The sequence below is a fragment of the Drosophila arizonae genome, chromosome 3 (genome assembly GCF_054131065.1).
Source record: "Drosophila arizonae isolate 15081-1271.41 chromosome 3, UAZ_ARI_1.0, whole genome shotgun sequence".
NCBI lineage: Eukaryota > Metazoa > Arthropoda > Insecta > Diptera > Drosophilidae > Drosophila > Drosophila arizonae.
In genome coordinates, this window is record NC_142923.1 from 28,432,006 (window position 1) to 28,452,663 (window position 20,658).

General features: G+C 36.8%; 1 protein-coding gene across 2 annotated transcripts in view; it reads left to right on the forward strand.

The window, feature by feature from the left end:
• The first annotated feature begins 9,684 nt into the window (after positions 1 to 9,684).
• Positions 9,685 to 20,658, forward strand: part of Dpp10 (Dipeptidyl peptidase 10) — a 53,274-nt gene continuing 42,300 nt past the window's right edge. For both annotated transcript variants that reach the window (XM_018004537.2, XM_018004540.2), the window contains exon 1: positions 9,685 to 10,062. The gene's annotated coding sequence lies outside the window, so the exon portion shown is untranslated. The remainder of the gene's footprint in view (positions 10,063 to 20,658) is intronic.

Sequence of the window (20,658 nt, forward strand, 5' to 3'; positions counted from 1 at the left end):
CACAGCTCCCAAAGTGCATATCCATAAAATCAATAAACACATTTTTTTCCAGTGCATGCCGCCTCATTTCAACAATCAGTCAAATGCGACTGAAAACTACATTTGTTTGTTTGTTTGTTTTCGTTGTTGTTGTTGTTGTTGTTTTGCCATTCGGGCAGGGATTTTGATGGCTTTCGTTTGTTGTCTTGCGACGTAAATTGCTGCGCTCACATGTGCTCCGAGCCTGGTACTTTGGCCATAAATCTTTTGCAATGCCAACATAAGATTCCGAAATTTGTGGCATCTGTAGAAGAATTTTTTGTTTTTGCAAAATATTCTTGCATTTGCGAAGTGATCAGAGCAAAGTTAAAGTTTTTGTGTGTCTCTGCCATGATTGATGAGTCTTTAAACATTCAAGTGGACATGAGAAAAAGGGTTCTAACATTTTTTTTTTTTATATTACTCCCATTCGCTAAGTTACATAGCTTAAATATAGTGTTGATTTAGCGACATTCATAAGATATGCATAGAACGGCAGCATTCCTTGTATTTAAAGCTCTAAAGAGGATTTCAGTAAATAATTATTCAGTTTTTCAGTTTTATATTGTAAGTGTTAGGAAATTTAATTTATTGTCTCCCATTCACGGAACGTTTAATATATGTAGAGATTATGAGGCATTAGATTGTTCGCATTGGGCTGGCATTTGACCTTGGCAAGGGTACAACAAGAGGCTTACTTAATTACTGAAGCGGCTCTAATTTAATTTCACACAAGCAGCACAAACATTCGGCATGAATTTTTGGGCCGCTCTTAAAATGAAATATTTATACGCAAAACAAAAGAAAGTGACCAGCTAATGAGTGCCATATTCTTCAACTCACTCATTCGCTGTGTCTCCTCCTCTCTCTTTCTCTCTCCATCCCCCTCTTGAGTCCCACCTCAAAACTTTAGTGGCATTCTGCCAGTGACAGGCTGGAGAGCAACTGACACTGAGAAATTGCACCCATGAAATTAAAAATAACTCAAGCGAAACGCTTGAAAACAAAAGCGTTGGCAATTTATGAAACCGACTGGTTCCTAAATAATAATAATAAAGAAAAAAAAGGAAGAAAAGAAAACAATACAAAACTGCGCACCGTCCCACTAAACAAAAGGCTTAAGTTTTGTTAACCCGAAGACACGTGAGCAATTGTTGTCGTTCCTTGGGATAGCAACAGGGCGAAAGCGAGCGAAGGAATTGGTTAGCACGTTGATTTATCATCGACTGAGCTGGCACTAGGACTAACCCACGGTCAGAGCCCGACCACATCTAATTCAATAACCGAGCAGTAACGAATGCCGGCGAGCTACTGCGCCCAACGAATGCCAGTAAATTGTGATATAAATCACAAAAATTTCCCATGTCGGCGACTGACAGTCGAAGCAACGAGGAATCGATGCCCCCGTAGCTGTGCTACGAATTTTGGAGGAACGATACCTAAAATATTTGTTAGAACTTTGTTGCCCTGCCTACTGTCATACCAAAAAAGAACAAAAAAAGAAGTAAATACATTGCAGTCGGGCATTACTGACCGCAGCATACTCATTCACGGCTCAAATACTCCCAGATATATTTTCCCATTTTCCATACCCTCAATCGCTATATACATATATTAATTTTATAAATAATTCGTTTTTATAAAAAGAACATATCGTAATATATTTATTAAAAAAGTAAATGAATAAACAAATAATCTGCAGCTTTGCTGACCTTTTTCGTTGCTCGATTTTTCTTTAATTAATCCAATAATAATTTAATAACAAGCAAGCCGTACGGTCTCGCTACAACCCTGCTTATACCGTGAGATTTTTTTTGACATATGATAAGATATAAATCGTTATTTATTATTTCATGCAAAAAACTTATTGTTTATTTAATTGTCTATCGATTTTGAACGATGAAGCTATCCAAAATATATTACGAATATTGCCAAAAAAAAAAAAAAATAATAATATTACGTTTTCCTTAAGGTTTTTTTGTTTGATAACAAAATTAGTAATTTTTGAATAACTTTCGAAATCAATCAAGGTTTCAGCCGACTGCTTTATAAATCTCTATCAACGAATGTTCCATATATTCGACTTGAGGTTTATACCTCACTTGCCAACTTAAGGGGTATTTTTCACGTAAACGGAGTATGGCCAACTCGACAGGCGGTCCCGGCCATTCGTTTGCGAGCAAACGAGCTTTATTTGTGGTCATCTGGAATGGTTAGAAGTTTGAGTAATTGCAAACGACTTTTAAACTAACTTGATTCACTGAATTGTTATCTTGTGAGAATTAGGGAATGCTATTAAGCCAAAGATTACAAGTTAATAGACCTGACATTGTTTGCAACTTTAATTTATGGCTATACCTAACGGACTCCTTGATGAATGTGGCTGAAATAAAATTTAATTAAATTGTGCAAAAAATGAATAATAAATAAATTGTGCTATGCACTATGGGCAAAGGGGCGTATGTGCGATGCACCCCAAAAATTGTAATTAAAAGTTGCAGCAAATAAATAAAATACGTATATGCATGGCGGGGAGTCTATCACGTATATCTGGGCAAGCCACAAGTTTGACAGTTCCAAATTGCAAGCTGCAGCTAACTTAAATGGACTTTGGCAAATATCTACAAAATGATTTATTTTACTTTCAAAAGTCCAACGAATACACAGCAAAATGTAACCATTCGAGTTTGCAGGCCAAGCATATGCATATGTGAATATTTGGCTGTAGAATTGACGTTGGGATAGCTCTCGATAGGACTTTATGTTAAAGTTGCGCAGAAATTTGTGAACAAATCCTGCGAAAGCGATGGGTAAATCTCTAGGATAGGTTAGTGTTTTTATTTAAATTATTTCGAATCTAAATATATGTTCTGTTCACTTTCTTGATTTTAATTTGGTTTGATCATGCCGTAAAATACTTGAAACTATAATGACAATGATATAAAAATCTTTCTATTTTGATAATGTAATAAAAATAAATTAGTTTTTAGCTAAAGCAGAAACAATTAGGATTATTCAGGCAGTTAATTCGATTTAAGATTTCATTGCGTGACTAGAATAAAAGATCAGTTCATTTCGTAGCTTAAGATCTTTTTAAAGTTTTAAATGAACTCTGCATAATTCACATAGATAATGACTGACACTGCAAAATGAAATATAAATATATCTATCCATTCCCAGTGAAATGAGCATACTCCATTTCATCTTCGTGAATGATTTTAAAAGTTGAGCTCAACATCTCAATCTCATAGAACTAATTAAAGATCAATGCAATATTTCCAAACAAATATGCTCAAACTAGTTCAAGCTTCCTCTGCGTATTCCCCTTATGAGAAAGTCAAATTTAATTTTGATTCGGCATCTCTGATTTAAGCGCCGCACTCGGCGCAACTGATTCAATAACTCGGCCGTCTGTGACCAATAAACGTGACTTGCCCAGCCACGTTGCTTGGTTTTCTCAAAATGTTCTCTCTTTATGTAAATATGGGACTGGGCCGCATCGGGTTGTCTCCGGCTTGTTTGCTGTATTGTTGCAGCTCAGCTTTTGGCAGATGGGGCCACTGCACTAATACGAGCTCACACTCACACACACACTCACGTACGCACTTAAATAACAGTCGCATGCGGCCTTCTGTTATGAGCATACATTTAGAGCAATTTGTCTGCGTTGGAGGCCAGTGTTAGGCTTGTGCTGGCTTATCTCAATGCCAAGCCTGTTGAAAATGGATAGAAATGCCTATACATTATACAATATGAAAGCTTAAATTTTACTGAATTCAATGTGTATTTCAAATTTAAAATGATATAACAAAAGCCATAGCTAGAAAACAAAATATATATGCAGAATTTAAAAATAAAAGCTATCAATATGTTAACAAAAAATGTTATTCTATATTATGTTATGTTTTTCAAATAAAAAGAAGAAATTTCCGGGTAAAAAACATTTGACTGACTTTTATTGATTTTATGATGAAATATTTGATAAATATATTCGAAGCTAGGCTAACAAAATGAACAATGAAGTAACCAGGTCCATTTCATCAATTGAAAACTAAAATATTTCTTTAATTTAAAAAATAAATATGTATAAAACTAAGCAATTTTAAACTAAATAAACACAGATACAAATCATTGTATGCTTATGCTACCGACGTGTGTTAAACTATGTAATTTATAAGAAATGTAACTAAAATTGGAGCTCAAAGAACTAGTTCGTATTGTACAGTTTGAAAGCATTGTAATCGTGGCATTATTGGCTGAACTAATTGAAGAAACCCAATTCAATTTTCTTGGTTCTTTCAGTTTGTGTATTTATTGGGAGCATCTGGCATCGAGCTGGAGCTCTAGTACTTAACCTAATTGTGTGGACCATGGTGTTAGCCAGGCAGCTCATACCACACGATGTTACACAATTACGCTTTAATTAGAAATAACTTGGAAGAGCATCGAGGCGGGCGAGGATGGGAGGAGTGCAGGATAGCTAGGGGAAGCCGCTTAGTGAATGCCACTCAACAGCTGCAGTTGGGGTTATTTTTTGTGGCTGACATGTGGTGTTGATGTACTAGTGCGTTTGTGTGTGTGGGTGTGTTGCTATATTGCTTTGTAGTCCATTAACACACACATACACACACACACACACACACATGAGAGGCGCATCGCCTGCACAGTTCGGTGAGCGCATCCTGAGGCGTCTTCAGCTAGACAAGAAGATTGGAAAACAATATGCAGAAATGCTGCTATTGAAAGTTCATTTGCAATTGAAATCAGAAAGTCAAGCCGGAAAATGGAAAACGGAAAAGTGAAAATAGAAGCCAAATGGGCAAACAGGCAAAAGCCGACAAAGGCCAAACAAACTTATTTGTTGTCTTGAAATGTGCGTGTTGCTCTGTGAAAACTGATTGAAAATTCAAAACGATTTGTTGCACAGCCATTTCTGAAGTCTGTTGGCATTTCTAAGCCTGAAATAGGCTCAATAAGTTAACTAGCTTGTGCATGTCAATAAATGTTTGTGCTAAATGATTCTGTTTTCTAAGTTTTATTAAATAAGTCAAAGATATTAAGTTATGAAAATTATTAAGTTAATTTGAATATACTCCACGTCTTTGTCTTCCACCTTTTCTTCGAGTGTACGACAATTAAAAGTAAGCGCTTTTGACCAGTTAGGAACATGTATTTGACATTGCGGTGCATAAATTAGAGTTGAGGCATGGATGCTACAGTGGCTGCTGATTGTATGCGCATAATTGCATGTTGACAGTTTGCCTGCTGGCTAATGGACCCAACTCGCATTATTATTATTATTATTGTTGTGCTTGGCAACAGCCATGTGAGCCAACATCTGGCATTCGTTAAGCCCTTAACCCGAATAGTTGACAGCTTAGTTAAAGGCATTAAGCCTTAATTGGCCACAGAGGAAACTGCTGCTTCGTATAACATACGAAAATTAAGTGAAACAACAGCAAGATAAGCTTAAACGGGGCAACATAATATTGAAAGGGGAAAATAAATAAGTAACTAGTAGTGGATACCTTATTAATACGTTTTTACACTCAATATAAAAGTTAAGGTACCAAACACATCTCGTTGACAGCTGAAGATGAAATTCCTATACTAGGTCTGTTGTTATCGATAATTAAACACAGTGTTATCGATATTTAAAAACAATGCCATTAGGTGAAGAAGAAGAGTATTCATTTCAATTTAAAAAGTAAAGCGAAAAAGATGTCAGCATACTTGCCTAAATAATGAAAATAAAATTGAAATAAAGCCTTTCACACTTTATAAAAAGCCAAATCGTATATACCACATTTATCACTAAATAGATTTTCATCAACTTCAGGGAAACTTCTTGGTACGTATTAAGGGTTACGATCCAATATATTCTGAGATTGATGATTTTATGCATAGGAGAAAGGTGAAATTTAAACTCATTATATTTAAAATGATTCTAAGTGTATATACTTAATAAAGTTGATCACTCTTCCCTTCAGCCTGCTAGATGAATTTGCATAAGAACATAATCAGTTTTCATCCATTTTCTAAAGGTCACAAGGTATAAAAATAATAAATAAATAAATCACTCTTCTTTGTAGTGGGACTTCAAATCAAAATATTTTATAATTAGAAAAAGAAATCACAAAACAATCATCCATTCAATGACAAAATGGAATTCCGTTTGATCCATTGTGAACCGCAGAGCCTGCCCCAACAATGTGTGCATGAAATATAATAATCAAAACATAATTTAAGCAAACATAAATCGATTTATGTGTAGCGGTTTCAGCGCCTCACAATGCATTTGGGCCAATGCTATAATTGGCTTAAATGGGTTTGCATTTTTGGTCCGATTGCGGTGGCAATAAAATTTATAATGCGTATTTTACGGCATTATTATCATAGAATTTGAATAGCATTTAGTGTGTGAGTGGCATTCGCTGGGCTATCAAATAAATTCGATAACTGAAATTGTGTTGGCATTTGATTAATTTGGAAATAAACGCTGAATTCAAATGAAATTTATTTTCTATCGAGCCCAATACGTATCTTTAATAGAAAGCACACACTAAGCCAGCGTAATGCTGGGCAGAAAATCCCTATTAAAGCCCATGCCTGAATCCTCGGATCCTGTATGGATTCCCAGCCAGCCTCTTATCCATAAGGCTATCATTTAGTTCAAAGAGCTATCAGTGCCATATGAATCTGAATCTGAGCCTGCCTTCTGCTCGGCGCTGGCAATCGTCCGAAAGCAAAACTTAAAGCAATCAAAGCCAACTAAGAAAAACCCCAAAAGCCCCAAAGCTCAACAGAAATGAATGCGAGTTCACAAAGAGAAAGACCGAAAAAAAAACAAAGAAAAAAATCACATCGACGAATATGAAGGAAAGGGAGCAGGCAACGAAAAACACAATGCAAAACTAAAAATACAGCTCAAGCGAAATAGGTGCAAAAGTATCGGTCAAACTAATGGAGGGAGTTCGTTATAGCGAGGGGGATTACACGCGTGGCACGCTGCGCACAGCTTGTGCTGAGGCCACTTGGGCACGCAATGGCGGTCATTGCGGCAACAATGACCCCGCCCACCCAACATCTGCGTCTTTCTCATAGGCAGCTGACTAGACTTCTATTGGCAATATCCTATATCCTAATATGAAGCCTAGGTTTTCAGGTAAGTGAGGCATTGGAGTAAACAGCTGCAGCATTTAGTTATTATTGATTATTGCCTGATTAGTATACGGGCTTAGTCTTAATAATAGTCTAGAAAAAATCTCTTATTTCTTATATCACATGATATGTGCTACAAAGAAAAAAAAAAGAAAAGGCAAAAAATAAAAATAATGAAATCATTAAAAATCTCTCAGTTGATATCTAACAGCAAATAATTAAGATCTTAATCTTAGATACTTCCTTTTATAGACTAAAAATAAACTTTAGACATATATGTCTAACTATATTATATTTAAGGAAAGGAAAGTCACATCATTTGAACAGCATGCAACAATTCGACAAAGGATTTCCAAATAATTTTGATAAAATCGTGTTTTAATTTTAGTCCCCAAGGAGTTTCCAAACTTCTTCCTGAAAGTAAATAGTAGGTGGTAAAAAAAAAAAAAAAAAGTTAAATAAATAAATGAATAACTAAAAAAAAAAAATAAACGTTTTTTTACATTTCAAAATATATAATTTTATTTTTGTCTAATATAATTTAGTGTCTTATTATTTATATTTATTGATTATATTAGTCTTATTATAAATATATACCCTTAAAAAATACAATATCTATTTGCTTAAAAAAGTTTCAATTTTACGATTGAAATATTCGTTAATAATAGTAATAAAATTAAAGCTTTTTATATATTTACATGGTATGCCTCAGAATGAGTAAAAGATTGTTTGAGACTCAATTTCATTACATTAAAAATTGGCGAAAATAAGTTTGCTTAATAAAATTCCTGGCAGGACAAAAAAATGGATTTCTTAATAATATTATTCATAAATATTTGTGCTTCATGCTTTTATCGAAATGAACAAAACTTGAAGTTTAATGAAAACTTTATTTAGTTTTGCAACAAGAAGTGCATCAGACTAACTTATGAGCATATGGGATGAGTCAGGATATACGTATATATAACGTATGTCAGCACAACTAACTTTAGCTTGAATAAACATAAATTTTAATTTCACCAACACTTGAGTAAAATGCCAGTGAAATGATTTTAGCAACTGGCGAATTTGTGTGTTGGCAAATGCGTCCACCCCTTTTGCTGTCTTGTGCAATCAAATTGCAATTAGCATAGAGTTAATTAATTACGTTTTCCTCGACATGCAGTAATTACAACACACACACTCGCGCTCGCTCACACTCACACACACACAGTGAACACATACGTGGGACGGGAACACGTGTTAAATCAACATGTTGCGCTTTGCAATATATGCTTAAACATGTATATGAATTTGTGTGTATGTGAGCTACTTGTGCACACACACACTTATTCATACACATGAGTGTGTACCCCCTTTGTACCCCAACCTTTCAATGTCTTTATTTGACCCGTTTGCTAGTTGAAGCAACCGCCGCAGGTTTTAAGCGCAGCTGAGAGTTAAGCATCCTCACACGCCTACACACCTATACACGCAAACATACATACACACACACAAACACACACACACAAAACATGTGCGGCTGCACAAATATTTCTTCAACAAGTTTGCAGCGCGTGATTTTTGAATTTCTCGGCTTTTGTCTTTGCAGCCTCTGCCTGGTTTCGCGTTCTACTCAGCCCCCCACGGCCTCCCCCTCCAAAAATAATGTAACAAAACAAACAAATAAACAAACGTACACAACATACACACACAACTATATAGATACTGCTACGCACCCACTTAGTCAACTCCTCTCTCTCCTGTCTTCATCTCCCTCCCCCCTTGATGCCAAACAGTGGCAAAAACAAAAGGCCAGCTCTCAAGCAATTCCTTTTGTTTGCCTCTCTCCAGCTCTCCAGCTCTCTCTCTCTCTCTCTCTCTCTCTACAACATACTCTGACCCTCGCTCTCTACGCTATGCGCACGCTCGCTCTCTAATACACTGCGCGAAAAACTCTACTTGCATGAATTACAAGTTTTCTAAGAGGAAAAATTATAAAATATTTCAATTCAGTTAATAAATAATAAATAATAAATAATAAATAATAAATAATAAATAATAAATAATAATAATAATAAATAATAAATAATAAATAATAAATAATAAATAATAAATAATAAATAAGTAAATAATGAAAAATTAATTCCAAATATCTGCCTCAATACATGGACATGAATATTTCAGGTTCACTTTTAACGTTAATATTATCTATTTATCTATTCTTATTTATTTATTCACCCATTTACCTAAGTATAAGACAAAAGTTTACTTTGATTTGTTTATTATGCATTTCCCACTGTACATTCATGAGGCGTATAGCTCGTTATTACGTATCCGCAACGTGTGCGGAGTGGAAGTATTGAATCAAATGTAAGCGAGAGGGAGAGAGAGAGAGAGAGAGAGAGAGAGAGCGAAAGCGAGAGAGGCAAGCAAGCTGTAGTTGCGCTCTTTGACGCATTCTTTTTTTACTGTTTTGCCTGGCCACAATTTTCCAGGGGGTATTTCATCTGTGTGCCAATCTCGGGGCACATTTAGTTTCATCTGAGACGTTTGGCGCAGCGGTCGATAATCAGCTCGAGGAAATAAATCAAAAGCTAGCACACTGGCCAAAAGGCAGCGCGAAACGCGTGTCTGGGGACCCCGATTAAAGGGGGCATAAACAAATCGAAAGTTCTGTTAAAAATCTGCTTATTGTTAGCGACGAATGTACTCTAGTTAAACAACAATTAATTGTTCCGCATCAAGAGTTGCAGTTTGTTGAATCGAGTGTCCATGTTGAATTGCCGTCGCTGTTTGTGCGAAGCAGAGAAAAAAAAACTGAAAAAGTGAAGAAGGCGGCTTTGCCTTTGCGGCCTCAAACTGGGTGAATATCGCAAAATGACACGTGTTCGACGCATTGTGGTAAGTCTTAGGCCCTGAGACACCTACACAAGCACACAAAGACACGTACAAACACAAGCACGATTCAGCCGCTAAAAGCGGGCGCTAACCCAGCACGTAGCACTTCTTTAATATTTTAGCTAAATAGCAGTAGAGCTCCCCCAGCACAGGAAAATCAAACTCAAATTCACATCTAACTCGTTTGCATGCTAAATCCACGAGTTTTGCCGTTTGTTGTTTTTACTGCTAATTATACACTGTTCGCATGGTGTAAGCGAGTATATGGGCTTTGACTAATGTCCGGATGTTAGGAAAAATTGAATTTCCGCCAAGTATGAATATGTTATTCATGCTGTTTAACTCTAATTAATATTAATACAATTTACGAACTTAAAAAAATATATAATTTATTCTAATATACAATATTGTGATTTAAAAGCAGATTAACGATCTATAATAATTTAAATGTTTTGCTCTGTGAACAGTGAATTGTGCAGTCGGTCTAGCTCGACTGGGACGTGATTTTTTTTGTATTATATATATTTATTTGATTTTCCCCGAATTTGTGCTCCCAAAACTTTTTGTGGTTTACAAACGCGAATAACCACAAAACAATTTGAAATTTTGCGCAGACTTCAAATAAAGCAATTTGTAAAATTTTAGCAAAGGTAATAAAATAAATTCGCTATAAGGCCTGATCTAGCTGTGCATAATAGCAATTTATTTGAATGCGTTTCTAAATCGCTGCAGGCCATGTTTTCACATATGTATTTATTTTGGCCAAGATAATAAAAGCGCTACGTATACCAGGCTTAAGTGAATCTTCATACGAGACATTTGCGAAATGCCTATGTCAGGTATTGTGAGCAAGGCTCTAAGCCAGCTCGTGCTGCTCAATTGAATTTCAAAGTCCCTGTGAGTACCTGTCTGAGTGGCTACTCGGATCAGACGTAGCTTATGCAAAAGCCATCAATGGAAACTTGATCCCTTAAGTAAATCCTCAGCAATTATGAGGCATAGCAGACGTTAAACTAGGTATGGGAAAGGTTCTATTTAGCTACACTTTTTGTATGATTAAACAAATTATTAATCACTTATACGTAACATTTTCCCTATATTATTGACAATGTTATGTGGATGCCAGAGTATTTTCTCTTCGGCATTTCTGCCCGCAAGTTTTTTCTACTTTTTTACGGTTATTGCCCAACGACTAAGAAAAAATGGTAAACGTTCACGTGACGTATGCGCAATATGAGGCCCTGTGAAAGTGCGGGCAAAAATGTTTACTGCTCCAAATTGTTGAGGTTAACTTTAAAGCCAATCGCTCACAGACGACCAGCCAGGCGGGGAGGAAGGCCAGGCAGAGGAACGGACCGGCCAGTGAACAGAGCAGCGCGGACAAAGGAATTGCGCACATATTTCTGAATGGGGCGAGGGGTAGGGGCCAGACTTTATCAAAAGACAGCGCTGGCCGCGTTCACTGCCAAAAATCGTGAGCCACTGGGGCTTAATTTCCAACAGGTCTTATCTAAGCCTTGAAGCTGTCCGCCAAGTTCGCAAGCACGAAATGCATAAAAAACCTTTCAAAAAAGACGAGAGAAATAGAAATGCAAATGCAGTTTTCTGAATTGCTGGCCAATTTTAATCCATCAGGTATTTCGAAATTTTTGCAGGCTTTGGCGGCATGAAAATTGCGCTATGCCAGGAATGAAAAGAGGAGAAGCGACAAAGTGGGAAAAAGGCTCTCGTAAAGCGAGCAAATATCAAGCATACGCTCTGTTGCAGTCGAAAGAATTTTCGCTGCAATTTTCAATAAGGCAAATATTTTTGAGCTGGAAAGGAGTTTCAGCTGGAAATATGAATGAAAAAATATGAAGGTAACTGCAATTAAGGACTATTAGATGAAGATACTATGCTGTAATAAAAACTGGAAATTTAAGAATGAAGATAAAAACAAAATAAATCAATTAAAAATGTTATAGTCGAGCGTTACCGACGGCAGAATACTCACTCAAGACAAGAAGTCGCCAAAACTATTTTTCCTTAATTAGTATTTATATATTATTTGCAATTATAAGTTTCTTCATCTAAAACTGTAGAAAATTCAGTTTTACTCGATTTGCCACACCCCCATATAATCAAAAAATCTTATCGTAATTAATGAGATCAGAAGTTAGCTCTCAGCTCTCAGAGGAGAACTGATAGAAAAGTCATATTCTAAGTAAGTTTTTGTAAGCATTAATGACATTCCGTCTAGAAGTAATTTTTGCGCTATGATATTATCTTTAAAATTTGTTATTTCGGAATTTCAAATAAGAGTTTAGTCATAATGTCTGTTTGTTCCATTCTGAAATCGCTTAAAAGATCATACATTCTATATTTTGCAAAATTATTGCAATATTATTTCCGTTTTAGGGATCATTATATAGCATTGTTCATAGGATTTTATTTACTTTTTGATGGCTCATTAACCTGTTGTCCTGGCGGTCTCAATGTCTACGCATTTGCGCTGCCTAAAACACAAATCCAATTGGAAACTTGAAATGTCCTGACTGCTTGACTGTTGTCATCTGACGGGTTATATTTTTGGGCGTGTCCTTGTTAAACAGACGCGTCACGTTTATCACAACAAGGCAATAAATTTCATTTGCTTGTTGTCGCTGCTGATCTTCCATGGGGAGCAACAACAACAACGAATCGAGGGCTTTCAAAGTTATTTTGCCCGACTAAGATATACTCTGTTGAAGCTTTGTAAAATATTCTGTGACTGGGAATTTAAAATCGAAATTGATATTGGTCAACAAATATAAATATTCGAGATCTCAAAATTCATATATCTCCACAGTACACAATAAACAAGATAACTTATGAGCTAGCAGCTGCCTTCGTTTAATCATGAACAAATTTGACAGTTTGGTATCATACCCAGTTACTCTTTAGACTGGGTGCAGGACATCGAAATGAGAACAACAATGTTTTTAGTGTCTCTTTACTTTTTGGGGAGCTGTATCAAAAGCGAACCCCATCTGCTGACTCGTGCCTTTTCGGCGCTCAATTGGCATGGAAAATACATAACATACATTGTTAAGTATACGCCGTGTCTGCCGCCTGACTTCCCGCTTGCTCTGCCTAACCACTGCGCTCTGCCTGAGCATGATTTGGCCTGTTTGCGTCCGGGCAAACAGCTAAAACAAACATTTTATTTAAGTATTTTGATTGATGGCATAAGCTTGACATTTTTTGCGGCTATGCGGGCGTTTCCATCCAGTTTGTTCGCCTTTAATTAAAGTGCGGCGTGGGCGTTAGTGGGCGTGCCACGCTGTTCATCATGCCATGCCAGGCTTAATCAGTGCGCCCTGAGCTGTTGGCAAACAAAAACAACCAAAATATCTGCATGGCGAGTGTGAAAATCAACTCTAGCTCCAGCTCCAGCTCTAGCCAGAGGCAAATTTTTCTTCTCTCTCTCGCTCTGCTTGATTGCTGGGATTAAACTATGGCCGTGGCATGCAATCATTAGCAGAAGTTCTGTTCGTCTGGCTCTGGCCAAGGAATTATGAAATATATGCGGCTGGCTGGCAACTTTCTTGATTAATGACATGCCGCGGAAGAACATATTATGTTGTGCTCAAGATTGCGGAAACGATGCCTTAAAAGTACCAAAAGTATTCCGAATGCCAACTTCAAGAGCCGCAGCTTGTACTATGTGTATTATATTTTATTCCTCTACGTGTGTACAATATGAGAAAGGAAGGAAGGAATTGTTTTACAGTTGTTAATGGCAAACACTTCGCATAGAGTTTGTTGGCTTTCGCTGGGCATCTTTTTGCTGGCTCAAAGGGAGCACAGCTCTCGGAAATCCCGTCTTACTCAAAATTAATTATTTTTCTGAGAATTTCACATGAGAGATATCAAGTTAAGAGAGTAGCAAACAGTCTGGTCCGATGGCAGCCCGAGATTTTTAATCAATCTAAAGCTTTATGTGCTCCACTCCAAAGGGATTTATTGGTTTTGTGCACTCTTTGTTCTTTCTGCTCGCTAGTTAGCTATATAAAACGATGAAATACAGGGCTGTCCATATTCAACGAAATTACCTGGCAGCCCTCTAACAAATTTAAGAGATATCGAATTCTAACAGTAATTTCAACAATTCGACTATAACTAAATATAATGATAATTATCGTCAACAAAAAAATATTTTACGTTTTTATACCCTGAACCCATTGAAAATGGGAAATCAGGGTATAATGGTTTTGTGAAAAGTATGTAACAGGCAGAAGGAATCATCGCAGACCCCATAAAGTATATATATTCTTGATCAGGACGACGAGCTGAGTCGATATAGCCCTGTCCGTCTGTCCGTCCGTCCGTCCGTCCGTCCGTCCGTCCGTCCGTATGAGCAAAAGGATCTCAGAAGATATAAGAGCTAGAGAGCTGAAATTTGGCAAGCATACTCGTGTATACCATAGGCAGTACAAGTTTGCTTTATTTTTTCGATAACTCATCCGATAACTTTTTTATCGAGAATAATCGAAAAATCGACAATGTTTTTTCAGCTTATTTTGAACACTTTTAGACCTGGAGACTTCAAATTTGCGTTGTATATAAAGTTAATGGATACAAAGATTTTGTAATTTACAGATTTTGGATACCACGCCCCCTTCGCCCCCAATTTGTAAAAAACGCATTTCAAGTACTAGAGACTTGTGCTTTGAAATGTACACACATTTAAGCCATATGATTACGCTCTAAAAGTTTCATTAAGATCGTATGTCTACAAAAGAAATTATTCAACAAATAAATTCTCGTTATATTGCCCACACTGCAGTGCAGCCCAAGCGCAGCCGCTGCTAGCTGCGCAGTTTGCAAAGCGCGTGCTTATACGTGCATGTGTATGTATGTGTGCATAAAAGAAGTCCAGAATGATTAGAATATCAGTTTGGAGGGTTCAGGGTATCTCCTAGTCGAGCAGTCTCGACTGGAGCCTTCTTACTTGTTTAATTAAAAAAAACTTGAGTCCGTCGAATATGGGCTACCCTGTAGGACTGTCCGAAAGGTCCATCGAATATGGATAGCCCTGCATTTCCTAGTCGTATATAGCTAACATGTCAAAGAGTTCACTTCAAATCTATAGTTCAGTAAATGTAGTATTTTAAATTTTAAGCTCCCTAACAGTTGGTGCTGATTAAAATGCGATGTCTATGCTCGGACTACATTTATTTTTATCAGACAGTTTTAGAGTAAGCATGACCAAGTCTTGCAGTTTGATTTACTTGATATACTTTCTCCTCAGCAAGATTTATAAATTATGCAGTGCAAAGATTTTGGTATAAATTTAAATGTTAGCTTTATTTTGAGTCGTAAACGAATATTATGTGGTCGGCTGCACTGATTACTTGCTTCTTGAATTTTAATTATTCTTCTCAGCATTTCATACAGTAAATTCAGTCAGCAGACTGAGAGACTAAGTAGCTACTTAGTCTCTGTTAAGCTTAACAGTTAAGGATTCGAGATTTTTGCAAAAATTTTCTGTATTTTCTATCTATCTGTCTTAAATAGCCAAATCTCAACTCCGTAAATCAAAGTAAATTTAAGGCAACATTATTGTTAAGCAGCTCAATCAGTCGAAATGTAATGCTTTGGCTGCAGTTCAAAGCTGCAATGAGCCATCTTGATAAATTTGGCGAGTTTATTTGCAGACATTAAAAATGGCTTATCAAGTATACGCAGCGTCAGCCAAAATAACAAATTTAATAGCCCAAATAATGCACTCAAAAGTTTGCAATTGCTTAATGTCACTAAAAAATAATCCAACCTCTAAAAAGTTCACTTTTATGTGGGGGCTGTCGAATTTTCAAAGGCAACCACAGACCATTAGGCAGGTGCCAAGTATTCGCGGACAATGTCTGTCTCTTCCACCTTTGCTGCTCCTGCTCCTGTTCCAGCTCCTGCTGATGTTGTTGTTGTTGTTGTGGTTGCTGTCGTTATAAAATTGAAGTGCCAAAGCCAGCGGGGTATCAACGCCGCAAAATAACAGCGGCAAAGCAACGACAACTACAACAACGACAACTACAAGAGAAACTCGAAATGCCTTGTTTGAGCTTCTGCTGAGCGACAGACAACAGCAAAGGGCAGGTGGGGTGGGGCGGTGGTTTGGTGGTGCAAGCAGTGGGCTGTTGCGGGGCTCACGTTAGCCATCAGCAGACCAAATTGCTTTTTGCTGACTATAAAGCAGACCTACGGCTAGCAGCAGGTGACCACTGCCTGGCACTGGCGCTGTGAATGCAACGCAAAAAAAAAAAAAAAAAAACAAAAAATTATGAAAACAAGCGAGAGAAAAAGTGAAGGGAATAAGCAGACGACCTGATACCCTGGCTAGAGGCTAGAAATAGCAAATAAAACTATGATCTGAATGATCATAATGATCTGAAACGATGATCTGAAAACACTATTTCTTATGTAATGCTAATAATAGTTGTTAGTAACTCGTGCAGTTTACAGTTTAAAAATAAATACATAAAATAAATATAGTAGCATTCCTTCCTTTTTAAATATAAATAAATATATAGATGACCTGGAATGTATAGAATTACCAATCACCAAATACATATCAAATTTAAAGTGGGTTAGCGAGAAAATAAAGCGATTATCGGATACCTTAAATATAAGTGAAAAATTGTGCAAATTTTCGTAATATTAATACGGGTATTTTTAAAGTTTAAGTATACATTAAATAAATATAAAAAGTCTGTTATGAAACAAGTTTAAAATGCTTCAGTGTTAGGATTAGAAAGTAGATATTGTACGTGAATATCATCGTTGATCTTTTATTACTCACTTATAATAGTATTAACAATTAAAAAATATACGTAAAAATTTTGAATGCTTATATAGAATATATATAGAATGGTATATAAATAATTTTAAAAATGTATAAAAAACAGCTGTTCAGAATCGATTATAGCTAAAGTCAGATGTATGAATAACGTAAATCAAATCCAATTTAATACAAAGTACGAAGGTTTCTGTTAAGCCCAGTCCGAATCCGGAAAGTGAAAAACACTTGATATCGAGTAACAACCAGACAAGTATTTAATTACTATGAGTCTTTTCAAAATTAAACAAAAATATATTATATATTATAGAATATTATTCATGTTAAATATTTATAATATAATTTTCAAAGAGAAGGTGTTTTGTGTTGCTTGTTTCGACACTATCAGCCATTGCAATATACCCCATTCGCTGTCTTTTCGAGCGGTAAAAGGCCGGGAGAACTAAAAGGAAAATGTATAAAAAAATATGTATTTCATTTTGGTCGCTTACTAACCGCACGTGTCGTATTTGCATTGGGTATTTTAATTAAGCTAAACAAATACAGCGACAGGGCACCCACACACACGTACACACCCACACACACATACACTTACCTATATAGACTTTTGGAAGCAAACTATTTCTAAAAGCAGTTTTTTCTGTGAATCTGCTTAACACTTGATTAAATTTCATTTGGGGTTGCCTTGACGTTTCGCTTTTTATGGCGCTGCCAATTACGCCACGAAAGTTGCTTTATTATATAACTTGTACGACTGAAGTCGAGCGCAGATAAAGAAGAAGAGTAAGAAGAAGCAAAAGGAAGAGGCCTCCAAGCAGCCAGAACCACAGTTTCCGGGTCCTCAAATGGCTGTCATTTTAATTTTTTTTCCTTCTTTTTTTTGCCTTCTCTTTGGAAGGCAGCGCTCGCTGCTCGTCAACGTCATCAAAGTCTTGAAGCTGCTTTATTAAACCTTAGCAGGCCAAATCGCATAAATGAGCGCACTTACAAACACACACACATAGTTATATATATACATACATATGAATGTGTGTATAAGAGCAGCTGAGAAGATGCTCTATAGAATTACCTATGGGGCTACGTGCAACATTTGTGTTTAAATTTAAATGACTTTGCTCCGATGCTACACAGTTAGCGAGCGAGGGCGCGGGCGAGGGATGAGAGAGACAGGGGAAAAGCGAGGGCGAGCACTGTAGAGCTGTGAGTGTGAGAAATTCACACCTATAGTCAGACACACACACAGAGACACTCACACACACACGCACACACAGACTGTGCTCATGACCATGCAACGATATTAGTTAAGCCTCGACAGCAACGTGGGTAGCTTAACAAATTTGCCAGAAACATGAAATACACACACCCTCACACACACATATGTTGCATTATGTTACATTATATGGATGGTATATGGACACACACACAAAGTGCTTGACGGGTTGTCTTAGCGGCTTTCTCTTTTAGGCAGCTGAACAGCAAGGAAATGAGTTTTCTTACTCCCCCAACTCCCAGGGTTTTGTATCAAAACACTTAATGCGCTGTAACTATGGAATTACAATTATAAACAAATTGTCAACTGAAAAATGCCGGTTAGCTTCGAGTGAATCTCTTTGAGACGACTTTAGTTGTTGCTAAATAGGACAGCTCGTAGTTTACTAATGAATTTAATAAATATATAAATCTATTCTATGGAAATGTTGTAAAGTTAGTAAAGTAGTAAAGGTAGTGCCTCTTCTAGGTAGCACGATTTACGCTTGCTTGGAATTATTATTGAACTATATTTATATAATTATATTGCTATAAAATTATATTTATAAACCATGTATTTTCAAAGGTTTCCATTTCAAAGAAAAAATATTATACTTAGATATATTTTTTAATGAATTGAATTACTTTGACTGGATTTAGGCCATGAACTAGCACGTTCTTTAAAAGCATCCTGCTGACAGGATGCGAGCAAACAAAAACTTCTGTTCAGGGATGATTTTGAACCACGACCTTTTTATCCACTATGCCCCAATTCAGAAGCAAATAGCTATTTATGCTAATTTATAATACACATAAAAATAGACTTCTTGGAACAGAATTTGAGTTAATACTTTTGTGGCTCGACTCTAAATTCACAATGATACTTTGCATCAAAAAAGAATTAGAAGCAAATAATATTTTAATTTCTAGAATTAGTTTTCGATGCTAAATTTATTTTCTATTTTTACGAGAAAGTATACTAGTCTATCAAATACTTTTTAAGACCAACTCATGAATGCAATGAGCCAATCAAAGCTGACATAACTCGCAGCCCCCATCCGTTTGCGTTTGATAAGAAGCGAACTTTTCGTGTTTTATTTTTCTTTCTTTCTTATTCCAGCTCAAATTTGAGTCCAAGTCGAGCATCAATATGAAATTCAGGTTCACAAAGGGAATCAGAAGACAAGGTTTAAGCTCTTCAGTCGCGCTGCCCTTTTTTGTTGAGCTTTGCTTAATTGAAGGCAATATGTTTTAAATCGCCCCACTCTCTGCTCTCTACTTACAGTGCTCAATGCCATGGGCTCAGCCTCATGTCCACGTTCATGTCCCTGACACATGCTGTGACCCCCCTCCACCCCCACCGCTGCTCGGCTCGCAAATGCCTTTGGCCATTTCTTTGCGAAATGCGTTCACATCAAACTATACAACACGTTCATATTTCTTACAGTTCGTTACACATTTAATATTAAAGCAAATTACCAGCTGTGAAGGGGTGTGCATGTATATGTGTGTGTGAGTGTGTGGGTATGGGGCTGTGCAGACAGCTAGTTTGTCAGAAGCCTCCCCTGCTTTTTTTTTTCTCAGCACATTCTTTTCAGCCGTTACAAACGCTAAATGATATGCAAATAAAATGGAGGCTACCTTCTGCAGTACGTGGGAGCCTCCAGCATGTGTCTGTGTGAGTGGGTGTGTGAGTGTGTGTGTGCAATGGTGTACCTTTTCAAATTCAAATTTAAATTGTTCGCTTCATTTAAGCGCCGTAAATCGCCTGCCTTAGCATATGTGTGTGGGCCAGAAGAGAACTTTTTGGGCTTAATTAACATAATTATGGCCAGAAGACGGTGCCAAGAAAATTCGCGCAGCAGAAGTCCATTAGTAGATACCCTGTAGGGTAAAGAAATGGCAAAGCAAGTTATATATTAGCTGGCTAAATAAAATTAAATTAAGTGAAAAGATCAATTGAAGACTTTAACTACTATGCTACCCTTGGGCTTTACCCTCACAGCCACTGATATAGTTATGTATGGATAGATGGCCTAAAAATTAAATGCAATAAAATTGCTTTGAATTATATTAAATTATGTTAAAGTATTTGAAAAATCATCTTAGGCTCTACAAGATGTAACAAAATAAATGTTGTTAATTGAAGAAACAAGAAAAGAAAGAATATTCCAACTTATAATGCCCCGCCCTCGATTGCAGGGTAGATGCAATGAAAACCCTATGAATTACTTTTGATAGTCAAGACCGCAAAACTTTTGCGTACCTTTTGGCATGCAAACAATTTTACTTTTTTTTTTGGCCTCACAGCAAAACTTTGCTCAAACTTCGCTCATTGCGAAAGGAGACGATAATGAAATGGGCTTTGAAAGAGGCGGGTGGAGGTGCCAAGTGTTGGAAAGTGCGAATAGTTCAGTGCTGCAAGGCACGGCCTGGGATTTATTTGGCGCTCGCAGCTATTTATCTTAAGCGCGCTCGCGCCCCAACGAATGCAGCATAAGTAGTGAGCTGCCAGCACTTACCCAAACGCACACACA